At 43.9% G+C, this 13,001-nt stretch overlaps 1 non-coding gene across 1 annotated transcript; it reads left to right on the top strand.

Annotated features, from left to right (window-relative positions):
* Window positions 1-1,592: 1,592 nt before the first annotated feature.
* Trnas-gga lies at window positions 1,593-1,676 on the top strand. The gene is given in 2 exon segments: window positions 1,593-1,632; window positions 1,642-1,676. It is a non-coding gene; the product is annotated as a tRNA-Ser (tRNA).
* Window positions 1,677-13,001: the final 11,325 nt, after the last annotated feature.

Below are 13,001 nucleotides of genomic sequence, written 5' to 3'. Positions count from 1 at the left end.
ACTACTTAAACCTAACTAACCTAAGGACATCACACACATCCATGCCCGAGGCAGGATTCGAACCTGCGACCGTAGCGGTCACGCGGTTTCACACTGAAGCACCTAGAACCGCACGGCCACACCGGCCGGCGACTGAAGCTTTGTGTAAAATATTTGTACCTATCTCTTCGTTCTATAAACTGTCTCGTGGTTATATCTTCCTGATAAATATCTGTTTCCATGATGGTGGGCAGCTTGAAAAAAAACTCTCATCTTCCATTCGTATGAAATTATGAAACAAATCTCGATCTTGAACCTGTGTAAAGTACGTTACTTCAGAATGACGGCAGTCAATACATCACCTAGAATGTGGATGTTAAGCATTTGAAAACTGACATCAGACGCTACACTTTAAGTGTATTCCGTTAAAAACCTAAAATAACATGAACATTCAACTCGTTTAACGTATAGCTCCTATCAGCAAATATCTCAGATCGTTGTACAGCATCATGTAGTGTTCCTCTGTCAGAAATTCGCTGTTCAAGCCGTCAACGAGCCCAGAACTTTCTTCACGATTTTGTCCGTTCTTCTTCGTCAGTTGCTAACATAGTTAACGCAGCTAAAAATTGGAGACGAATTGCATCTTATGTTAGACACCGTTCGATGTCTTGCATAAGGTGGAATTCCTCTCCACTTTTCTTAGCAAGGACGGATGTAAGAAGAACTACATTCGCAAGAAGATTATTAATTAGGGATAGGAAAAACCGACCCGTTAAAATCTATACTGGTGTTTTAGTTCTGAATAACTGATATTTTTCGGTATTTAGAGTATTTGGTCTTGGTTGTAATAGATATTTTTCTTTTTTACGAATAACGATGTATAACGGTAGTACTAAAATTTTTGGTTTTGGATAATTTTTTTTTCAAAAACCAATTTTGTAAATCGTTCTGTTGATTCTGAAAGATTCATATCGCCATGGAATGGTATTGTATCTGATGAATGGAGTCAACTTACAGATCAACGCATTATACGGAGATTGAGTATTGATCAACAGATTGGACAATTAATATTCGCCGTTGGATTAATTCATTACAGAAATTTGAACTATTGCTATATAATTATTGCCGATAGATGTTATATTTTGCCCACAATCTAAATTGTTCATTTGAAATTTTTGTAAGACCATTTTTGGTTTTGCCAGCAACAAAACTATTCTATTCCAATTCCCTTTAAAAGTAAAGATATGTATATAGGAGCAAAAAACGACTCTTCATTCCGATAATCGAAGAAAATGAATGCTACAAATTTTATACAAAAGCTTCTTGCTTGCCTGCGATTTCTATGAACTAATAAAAGAGAAAGATCTTATAGCGAAAGTAATAAACTAAAAACTTAATATTTTATTCATAGTTTATAACAAAAATAGAAATTATCTGATAGCTGCCTGTGTCTAAATAACAAGCCTTTATCTGCTTGTAGCCCTTAGAAACGGGGAACTTATGAAAAACAGTTCTTCAACCTCATTTTTCATCCTTTAGCACTGACTATTGGTAATGCCCAAATAGTGGTATGATTCTCAATTACGAAGTCATTTTTAACAGAGATTTAGCCGGCCGGGGTGGCCGAGCGGTTCTAGGCGCTATAGTCTGGAACCGCGCGACCGCTACGGTCGCAGGTTCGAATCCTGCCTCCGGCATGGATGTGTGTGATGTCCTTAAGTTAGTTAGGTTTAAGTAGTTCTAAGTTCTTGGGGACTGATGACCTTAGAAGTTAAGTCCCATAGTGCTCAGAGCCATTTGAACCATTTGAACAGAGATTTAAAAAATTCAGTAAAAGAATACTGGTGAACTTTTTGTAGTATTCTCTTTTTAGTTCTTGAGAAAAGCGGCGAACGGTGGACGGAGTAAGTTAACTTTTATTAACCTATTGTATTTGATATTTCGATTAAGTGTATCTTGAAATGTTTTACGCAAAAATCTGAGCGATCGTAGAATTTTTCAATCTTTGTGCGATGTGTACATTTATAGCCGGAAATGATAGTAATAGAATCCAAAAGTCGTTTATTTCAGAAAACGGTTACTTTGAACATTTTTACCACTCAAGTCTAACTCGAGATGGAGAAAACCGGTGTAACCGAAAAACTGTTGTTCCAGCGATAGCCGCCATCCCTATTGTTAATGCAGCTATTCTACGCGCGTCCATTTTCGTAAAGAACCTGTGTGATTTTCGCGCCGGATGCAAGTCACGGTGAGAATCACGTTCCATGAGACGTAGGAGGTCGTTTCAGGGCGTGTAGGAACCACGGCGGACACGCCGTTTGGGGTGTTTCGCGATAAGAAACACGTTCGGTATGAGGACGGCTCTAGCCGTGTTATCTGAATCAAACCGGGACAGTCTAAAGTCCGACAGACCCCTCCTTTCACATCTGGAACATTACTTCATAGAGTTCTAAAGCTACGTTTTAGTGCGTCCTGATCGGATGCACAAGTGGGCGAACTCGGTGTGTCAAGCTGTCGTGACGGAAGCGAACGCCATTACGGAATAATGGTCGGCGTGAACGCAGAGGGCGCATGTCGTCTGACTAATCGAGTGACGGCCTCCAGATGTGCAGAGCGCCGGCACGTGGCCGGCTGAATCAGCACGGAGGCTCGTGTGCTCACCCAGGCCGGCCGCAAGTGCCTCCTGTGCGAGTCACAAGTCTTACGCAGCACCGCCGAGGTGACCCACAGTCATTACCACGGTCTATCCGCTTATTTATGGCCTTACACCAGCGGTCGGGTCTCCTTTAAAAAAGCCCTAACTCTTCCATTGTTACTCGACACTGGAGATTTATCACTAATTATTGCTAACCTGATTTTGCACTGCTACTTCTTTCCTGAATTCGTACGTTAACTACTTTCAAATTTCCACCCATCCTTATCATTTTTTGGATGTTGTAACTCTTCTTATTTCCTGTGCTCGCTGCGAAAGAGTGGAGAGAAATTCTGCGTTATGCAAGACATCGTTTATTTAATTTTGTTTTATTCAAACATACTGTGATAAGTCTGAACTTTATGAGCAACTCCTTACACTGTCCAGTCACATTAATGTAACCACCGCCTACGTTTGACGTCAACGTCCAATAATCACGTACAGACGCCAAGTGGCGGCACTAGCAGTGGAGGGTATATAAAGCGTGTCGGGGAGACGCGGAAAACATTGCAGTTGTTATCGTAAAGCGGGAACGGGGCGGTTTATCTGATGTCCAAAAGGACATGATCGTGTCTGTCAGGCCAAGAGTAGAAGCACTTCTGAAACGGCTAAATCTGTGAACTGTTCGCCTGCCCTGTGATTAAAGTATACCGTGCATGGGAAAATGGCACTATGCAAAACCGGCGCCGAGGTAACTACGGTGCACTGCACCACAGCCGATACATAACAGGGGTGAGGCAGCTGCGGAGATACGTACGGGCATATAGAGGTGCACCTGCTGAGCACCTAGCCACCCAGATAAACCAAGAGGATACCAACACTGCCTCCTTAATGACCATTCACCGACTGTTGCTGTGTATAGGCTTTCGCTGCGGGCACCTGGTTCGTGCGGGCATACTGACTGCTGTTCACTGTGGATGGAGGCTGGAATTTGCACGCCAGTACCGTAACTGCCGGCTGGGTGGCCGAGCGGTTCTAGGCGCTACAGTTTGGAACCGCGCGACCGCTACGGTCGCAGGTTCGAATCCTGCCTCGGGCATAGATGTGTGTGATGTCCTTAGATTAGTTAGGTTTAAGTAATTCTAAGTTCTAGGGGACTGATGACCACAGTAGTTAAGTCCCATAGTGCTCAGAGCCATTTTTTTTATTTTTTATTTTTATTTTTATTTTTTTTTTGTACCGTAACTGGACGTCCACTGAATGGTGACAGGTGGCCCTTTCAGATGAATCATTGTAACCTCCAAACAGTCAAATTCCGTTACCTCCCAATAAATAGTGTCTCATATATAACCTTTCAGCCGGCCGGTGTGGCCGTGCGGTTCTAGGCGCTTCAGTCTGGAACCGCGTGACCGCTACGGTCGCAGGTTCGAATCCTGCCTCGGGCATGGTTGTGTGTGATGTCCTTAGGTTAGTTCGGTTTAATTAGTTCTCAGTTCTAGGCGACTGATGACCTCAGAAGTTAAGTCGCATAGTGCTCAGAGCCATTTGAACCATATAACCTTTCAATAAATAACTGACTGTGAATCTAAGCTGGTAAATCTGGACGTCAGCAATGCTGCGTCATGGCCCTGAAAAATCATTGCGAATAAATTGAAAATTCTTACCTCAGTGAAGTCGCCGGATAACGCGTATACATCTGCTCCTATAAGAAATTTTTCTGGCACAGACCAGTGGAATGCTGCCCGCTTGATTCGTCATGTATAAAAAGAAACAACTGATTTTTCTTTACGATAATCGGGATGACCATGTGTTGTGTACATAGTTCCGCGTAGTCAGCGCGTACACAACTTTCCCAATAGAGCGCGCCCCGCTAAGCACAACAGCGCAGGCGCAGCGCTCGTCCGTCTCCGCACTACGAGATGGCGCTGTCTTAGAGACGGACCAAATTCTGCTTCCGCCAATCCGCGTATTAATATGTAACGCAGACAATGAGATTGCTGCTAACGTAGAACCGTTTCTCCTCGCGGATCACACTCGCGCAGCATATTCGAGGTATTATAACGAGTGTACAGACCTCCGATTAGTCAGTCTGCATTAGTCTGCACCAGTCTGTACCAGTCTACATTAGTCTGTACCAGTCTATAGTCAAGTTTCAGTCTGCGCCTAATAAGATTACCATATTCCTGTACATAGCCATGAAGATAAATGAATAGACACTTTGTCAAGTATCAGAGATATGTGAGAATAAGATTAACGTACCAAGACCAAAGGAACATCAGATTGTCAATTGTAAATAGCATCCAGAACCAAATTAAGTTATTTTTATGTTTGTTATTATTTTAATAAATGTGTGTGAAAATTAATCAAGTTCTGTTTAAAGTCGGTCGCCGTCAATCTGCTACTCTAAGCGTGCAAGTGGCATTTCTATCGTCTGACCTAGCGGCAGAAGATAAACACGCCACGATAAGACCACGAGACATATTGCTGACACTCGCCTACTTCGTTAGAGCGACAAGTCAAATAATCTGATGGTGTGTGTACCGAAGGTCTTACAGTACGCACACCACACCATGGATAGGAGAAATTAGTGAAATCTTTAATTCAGGTGAATGATTGTCGAAAGTTATTTTTATAAGAAAGATTATTATCAAAAGATTTTTTTAAAAACATTTACATGGGACTTGATATAACAATAGTACAAAATCAGTTGTTACAAATCACATATGCGCGCGGGTATAAGTAGTAATTTTTGGTTTTACCTTATACTACATCGCTCAGGCACCGCCACCGCTCCCCACGACCGGCCCCGGCAACTCCATACAGGACACAAGTGCTCTCTGTGAGCTATACACTCAACAACTGCTCTCTAAGAGCGACCTGACCCAACCGCCCGACTGCGAGCTACTACTCCTACTGCTACCGACGCTGCTCTCTGGTCTGCGATTCTATTGTAGCTTACACATCAGAGGCAGCGCGTGAGCAATCCATCGAAATTACATCTGCTCGAGTGTGCTAGCAATAAATTCCTTAGTCATGGACCTCTTACATCATGTTTTATGCACCATCGAATAGATGAGCGTTGGCATGTACGGCGTGAACCGCCTGAAAGCAAACACCGTGCACCAATCATCGGAACGGTACAGGCCTAAGCAGGAAGCCTTTTCGTGATATTGCCTGGGTGACCTCGCCATTCTCGATGGCATAAGTATACATCTATCCTTGGGGACCATGTTCACCCCTAAAACACAATTTGTTTTTTGCTCAGCATCATGGTATCTATCTGCAGGACAATGCAACGTGTGAGTCGCCCGCAGTGTACGTGCGTGGTTCGAAGGGCACCAAGATGAATGTAGCGTACTCCATTGACCATCAAACTCTCCGGATTTAAACCCGGTCGAGAATCTGTGGGACTAGCTCGATCGGGTTGTTAGCACTATGGATCCTCAACCGACAAACCTAGCGCAGCTGGCTACGGTACTGCAGTCGGAATGGCTCCGCATCCCTGTCAGTACCTTCCAAAACCTCATTAACTCTCTCCTTACAGGTTACTCAGCGGTCCGCGCTGCGAAAGGTGGTTATTCAGCCTTTTGACAGGTGGTCATATTCATCTGACTGGACAGTATAATAGCATATTGGCCCACCTTTGGAATGCAATACAGCTTCAGCGTGCGTTGCGTGGATTTGACAAGTCCTTTGTCGGTTCTGGAGAGATGTGGCATAAAATATCTATACAAGGGTGACGCTACTCCCCCGAAATTACGGACCGGTGGTCTGGACGCTAGAAGGTGGTGCCCGATAGCGCGCCAACTGTGTTACATCAGGTTCAGATCAAGCGAACTTTTTGGCCAAGACATCAACGTGAGTTCATTAAAACGCTCATCAAACACGGTCCTGACGTAGGCTCTTACCCTACGGGAAGGTGCCATCACCGTTTTGGAAGACATCAACCATGAAGGGATGCAGGTGATCGTCTGCGCGGAACTCCGTGTTCGACAACATGTACTGAATGGTGTGCTCCGAAATATTTGTTCACACAAGAGCATTGTACTCTCTAGTCACATCTGCCACAAATCGCAGCCTATCTTGCTTTACAGAGCTGGCAAGCCTTCAATCTTTAGTTCTGTGGTGAGGCGTGAACGTCCAACACCTGATCTACCCTTTGTCAAAGCCGTTCATATTAGTATATCTCCCTATTTGTGGCCCACAACTTCGCTAGAATGATTCCTCATTCGTCTAACCTCCATTTATATACTTCCCTTACTGCATCATGTACCGTCAGCGGCACGAATCGTCATTCAGTACCTTGCTGGACAGTCATCACAGTGTTTGGTATATGAGTGTATTTACAAATAATATGAAACGTACACCTGTGCTATGAATCGGTCTGCCGAACTTCCTGCATCCCTTCATGCTTGATGTCTTCCTCGACGGCGATGGCATCTCCCAGTAGGATGAGAATCTACATCAGATATCAGAAGGCCAGTGTTTCAGGAGCGGGTTAATGAACTCTTTCGATGTCTCGTCCACCAAAAGTGAAGACTCTACGCTGTGAGAACCAGCCACGAATGCTTATGTGCGTTACACCTGCAATATCCGTCTATTTGATTATGATAGTGCTTCACAAGCCCAGTTTAGATGGTTGCGGCCAGACAGATTACGCAACCTTCACAAAATATATTATTAATGACAAGAATGTGTGTCTACTTTACCAACTGCTCACTGTGCATGCACATATCGCGCATCAGATTTCAAGCACGTGTAGAGGCAGAAGATGGGCACAGTGTGCCATAAAGGTCAATACTTCGCTGCGGTCCAAACGGTAATTAGAAGCACCCCCCTCCCCCCTCCCAGCTTTGGAAATGTCAGGGCGGTTGGAAGCTGATAAGTACAATGGTACCAACACATACCAACCTCGGTTCAACTCCTTATCTCTTACATAACATTGGCGTAAAGGATAACACTTTTTGCGAATCTCAGAATAAAGAAGAAGGTGGTGACAACCACTTGCAGTTTTCCAGCAGTTTCTTCGAAGCACAGCAAAACCACGTTCTGCAAATTATGAAATTGAAGGTGTGCCTTCTAACAAGTGCTCCTGTTTTATTAAGTCATGGTGATCATCAAATATTCAGAGGGGTTTTCTTGTTTTCTACGAGACAGTAACTCGTTTATATGAAATTTGGTTTTTTATCTGTGGTTGTATAAGCACTCTAATCTCCAGACGTATGGATCCTTATCTGTACTTAGTTCTTTTTGTTTCATATTTTGTCTCGAGTTAATAAGTCAAATTTCCATAGCTGTGTGTTCTGTACCAGTGGGGAGAGCGTAAAGTAATTTTAAATCAGTGTTCTAACTTTTTATATTGTGATTTGTGTGTCTTTAAACCGACAAACTCTGGGATGTTGTATGAGGCAATAAAAAAGCTTTTTCTAATGTGTTTTCCTGTGAAGACAAAAAGTAACACAAACAAGTTTTAATTCTATATTACCAAAAGAAACAATACAATTACTTCAGTTACAGTAGAGGTTCAAAAATGCCTCCTTTGTAGCAGAGGTTACACCGAAGGGTCATATTCCGCCTAACATGGTCAAAGACTGCAGGAGTGTCCTTAATCCTTACTGCTGCAGCTGCTATTATCCGGGAAGCATGATCCTGCTCTGATTCAACAGGGCTTTTGTAAACAAGATCGTACATCTCTCGTCACTCCAAAAGCTGCATAGCCGTCAAATCAGGGAAGCAAGTAGGCCACTGTACAGGACGACCTCTGACAGTCCACTTTTCTGGTTCAAAAATATACGTACAGGATGAGTGAAATGTGTGGGCACCCTTTGATGCTGAACCACACGTGCTGTCTTGTAGCGAGTGACACGTCATCCAGCAATTCTTACAACGCTATGGCGAGGGAACTGTAATGCTGCCGGTCATTCAGTGGCCTAGGTAGAAGACATAATCGAAGTAAACAGTCATCAGCATCATCTACCCACACATTCACGTAGAACCGCAATTGGTGACTGCGAGTAAATGTGCCATGTGGATTAACCTTACTCAAAACATGCTAGCTACAGTTGTTGAAGATCCCATCACGCATGAACGTTGCTTCATCTATAAACAGCACAGAGAACGGACACGTAGGCTGCATTTAAGTCTGTTCCACGTATCACTGTGCTCTGAGAGGGTAGTCATCTGATTCCAGGTTGGGTACGTGCTGTAAGTGAAATGGGTTACCAGTTGCTCACGAAGCACGTTTTTTACGTTCGTCGAATTCGACCCCGTGTTATGCGCAGTTGCGCGAGTGCTGAGAACGATTACGCCCTGCACCTGATTAAGAAATGCTCACAGGTAATTATGACATTAGACAAAGGAGTTTATTTTGGTGTGCCGTGCAACCTCCCAGAGTTTGTCGCTTAATTTTCACCCTGTACATGTTTTACATCCGTACCAAGCCGTTGGCTGGACGGTTCAACAAACCAAAGCCATATTAAAAAAAAATAGGGAAGGTACCGCGTGCAGTGCTGTGCTGAGGCGGCTCGCTGGTGCAGTGGAAAGGCAACGCGGAACCGTGGCGTCACGCCGGCCGACGTTGATGATAGACTCGCTGTCGGCAGCGGCCGCAATGGGTGGCTGTCGGCGTGGTACCTCCTGCTACCGAAGCGAATGTTTTATATCCCCCTAATGTTTGCCTTTCAGATGAACAGCGAATACGGTGTCGAGAGAAAAACAAGGGAGACGTGTCACGACACACAGAGTTTCGATGTGGTCGTTCGTCGCGCGGTAGAAAATAAAATGAAGGGGACGGGTGGTAAATTATCCTTTAAACAGGACTGTCATAAAAAGTGGAAGCTAACTGCTGTAGGAAGTAGCGTTCTGTAATTATATTTAAATTCATATGATTAGGAATAAAGCTAGTTAACACGCATGCAGGTTGCAATTTAGAAAGTAAATGTGCGGTGTGCAGCTGTTGAGGATGTCTTGGGGGGGGGGGGGGGGGGGGTGTTCGTTTCAGGAGCTACAGAGATCGAGCGGCTGCGATTTGAATCTCATTCTGGCTCTCCGTGGTTCTTCACTTAAACAGTCACGGTCTGTCGTCCGCACGTAGAGTAAAATAACTGACATCTAAGAGCGTTAGCATAGTTATTTACTACCCCCAATACAACACCAAGCTTATCTTCACTGAGAGAGATGTGTGGCAGCAACAGCTTAGATATCTTTAGAACGCTGCTTTGCAACAAATGGTTCAAATGGCTCTGAGCACCATGGGACTTAACTTCTGAGGTCATCAGTCCCCTAGGACTTAGAACTACTTAAACCTAACTAACATAAGGACATCACACACATCCATGCCCGAGGCAGGATTCGAACCTGCGACGTAGCGGTCGCGCGGCTCCAGACTGTAGCGCCTAGAGCCGCACGGTCACTCCGGCCGGCGCTGCTTTGCAGATAATAAGATAGTAATAATGACAAAAGGGAGTCTTCAAAATCTGTTTCAATGGCACCCATTGCAATTCGTAATTCACGAGAACGTTGTCAATAGCGCACGGTTCCACCTGTCATAGCATACTTTTCTTTTTTTTTTTTTTTTTCAAATTCTTCCTGGCACATCACTGAATCGCCTATGCCTAAGACTATGTGTGTGTGACTCAGTAGATGCAATGGCTTAAGGGTTGACAGTCTATATTTCCGGGAAGGACATCGTAGGTTAAAGTTATCGAGACATTTATCAGTGAAAACTTTTACAAAGATCGAGCGTAAAGGATGCCTCGATAACTGCGTTTTCAGAAACAAAGTACCCAGATAACAGAGACTCCGTTTGTATTGTAACGCGGAATGAAAATTATCCTATGCGACCCAATTTTCTACAGCACGATCACGTGAGGCTCTATTCGTTCACGAGATTCAGAAAGGTGCACATAGCGGAGTCCAAGTTGTTGTTATTTCTCTTCTCGTTCCAAGAACCTTCCCTACAGCTTAGCATCGCTGCAAGTAAACAAAATAAGTAGTAATCACTACTATAGGAATCGGTATGCGACAGGACTGAAGACTTGCAAAAAGAAGGAATCTCTTTGTTACAAAGCAAACATTGACAGAAGCTAAAGTAGCGTCCAGATAGTTTCACGTAAACGCGATAGAAATGTTTATGTTTACAATATTCATAGTAATGGACGCGTCAGACAAGGTACGTTGCCGTGTGAGTTCATATGAAACGTAGGATGGCTTGTAGACGTTTATCGCTTGGTGCATGGACAAACAGTTAGCGATCAACGTAAACCAATCTAAAGTAAAGTGAGGAAAAAAGAGGAGGAGAAGCGATGTTCCACTAGACAGTCGGAATCAGTCGCTGGAAATAGTAACAAGTGTATTTTTTCAGAGCGATTGTAGGTAGGTCGAGTCATAAGGAAGACATACAATGTTCTAATATTTATCAGCGGGCGAAGCTTTTTGCGAAGCACTAATTCTTGAGTGCCTTTTATTGCTCTGGAACCTCCCACCAAGTTTGATTATCGGAAGAGAGAGGTAAAATTCGAAATATGTCTCCGCAGTTCACCCCACTTACAGAAACATTCCACAAATTACAGTAGAAGACGGCACAACAAACGCGCTGTACAATGCGTAAAATTTTAGTCTTAGGATTCCGAGAGACCACACCGGTGTGGCCGAGCGGTTGTAGGCTCTTCAATCTGGAAACGCGCGACCGCTACGGTCGCAGGTTCGACTCCTGCCTCGGGCATGAGTGTGTGTGATGTCCTTAGGTTAGTTAGGTTTAAGTAGTTGTAAGTTCTAGGGGACTGATGACCTCATAAGTTAAGTCCCATAGTGCTCAGAGCCATTTGAACCATTTTCATTCTTTCCTGTACTGTTTATCGTCCGTGTACCACTTCAGCATACTGATAAACTCCAAATAAATACCGTCAGTGTATACAGAGTCCGCCAGAAAAATGTATACACACTTTAAGGAACAAAAAGTACTATATACGTGTTTATTTTACATTTAATAATTGATCACGCACGTTGTACAACCTTCAGTTTAGAATATGGTCACTTTAAACGTTCAGAATGTTCACCTTTGGCGGCTATACACATAACAGAACGACGAGCGGTCGCCGCAACTACGTCAGTCAGTGTTACAGTGGAGATCGCTGCACATGTCGCCGTAATCTCCTGGCGAAGTTCCTCCAGCGTGCGTGGCTTTCGTCGATAGACGTTGTTTTTCACAGTTACCCACAAGCAAAAGTCCATAGGTGTTAGATATTGCGACCGTGGAAGGAATTCAATGGGCCATCTTCGTTCAATCCAATGCCCCGGAAAATTGTCATCCAGGAAAGTTCGTATGGCTGCGTGGAAGTGTGGTGGCGCCCCGCTCCATAAAGCGCACGTATACCTGGCAAAATTGATGTGCGTAAAATTTCCAGGTACACTTCTCCATTTACAGTAGCATCAAAGAAAAAGGGTCCTACGAAGCTCCTAGGTGATAGTCCACACCACGCATGGGCCCCTGGTATTTCGACCGCTTTATCCACATAAACATGAGGACTTTCCGGTGCCCAGTACACAGTGTTATGCCAATTCACGGTTCCATTAAGTTTAACGGTGCCTCGTCACTCCACACAACCTTCGTCACAAATTGTTCATCATCAGTCACCATTTGCTGATACCATTCGGAAAATTGCATTCTGCGATCAGGATCGTCATCATTAATCGCGTGCAGTAATCGTGGAATGTAAACTTTCCACTTTGCAGCTTGCAGAATTCTTCGTACACTTGTACTGCTAACCCTCGCTTCACTTGCGCATTGCGTAGCAGACTTCTGTGAAGGATTAACAAACGTTTCCAGCACGAGAGTCGACGAAGCAGGACTTGTAGCTGTACGCTTCTTCCTGATCTTCCTTTGTGAATATCACAAATCGTTCCATGCAATTCAAACTAATCAATGACGCGTTAAATTGTTAGGCGGGGTCCCGGTTCTGTTTCAAAACTCCCTCCTCCACTGACGTTGGAATTCAACGGCATTATCAAACTTGAAAAACCACTTCACAATACATTAAAATACCGAGATGAAAGTACTAACGTCTGTTGAGCCAAAGACCATACTACAACACACTCGTAGCTCCAATCGAACGACAATATTGGTATCCGAATAGAGCCTGACAAAGATTGAATACATTTTTCTGGCGGACTCTGTATTTCCTAATACTGGCACTTACACGTTAGGTATTATTTTCTTGTTATTGCCAGACTACATATTATGCCATTTTTACCTCTTCCATCGTTAAGCGATTTTGCTGGCCAAATAGAAAAACTCTTCAACATTTTTAGTGCCTCACTTGCTCGTGTAATTCCCTCAGCATTGCTTGATTTAATTTTGACTACACTTCATTACCATTGTTTGGTTTTCTTG

This window comes from Schistocerca americana, chromosome 3, assembly GCF_021461395.2.
Source record: "Schistocerca americana isolate TAMUIC-IGC-003095 chromosome 3, iqSchAmer2.1, whole genome shotgun sequence".
NCBI classification, from domain to species: Eukaryota; Metazoa; Arthropoda; class Insecta; order Orthoptera; family Acrididae; genus Schistocerca; species Schistocerca americana.
The sequence above is the reverse complement of the archived record's forward strand: the minus strand, read 5'-3'. Positions and strand labels throughout refer to the sequence as shown.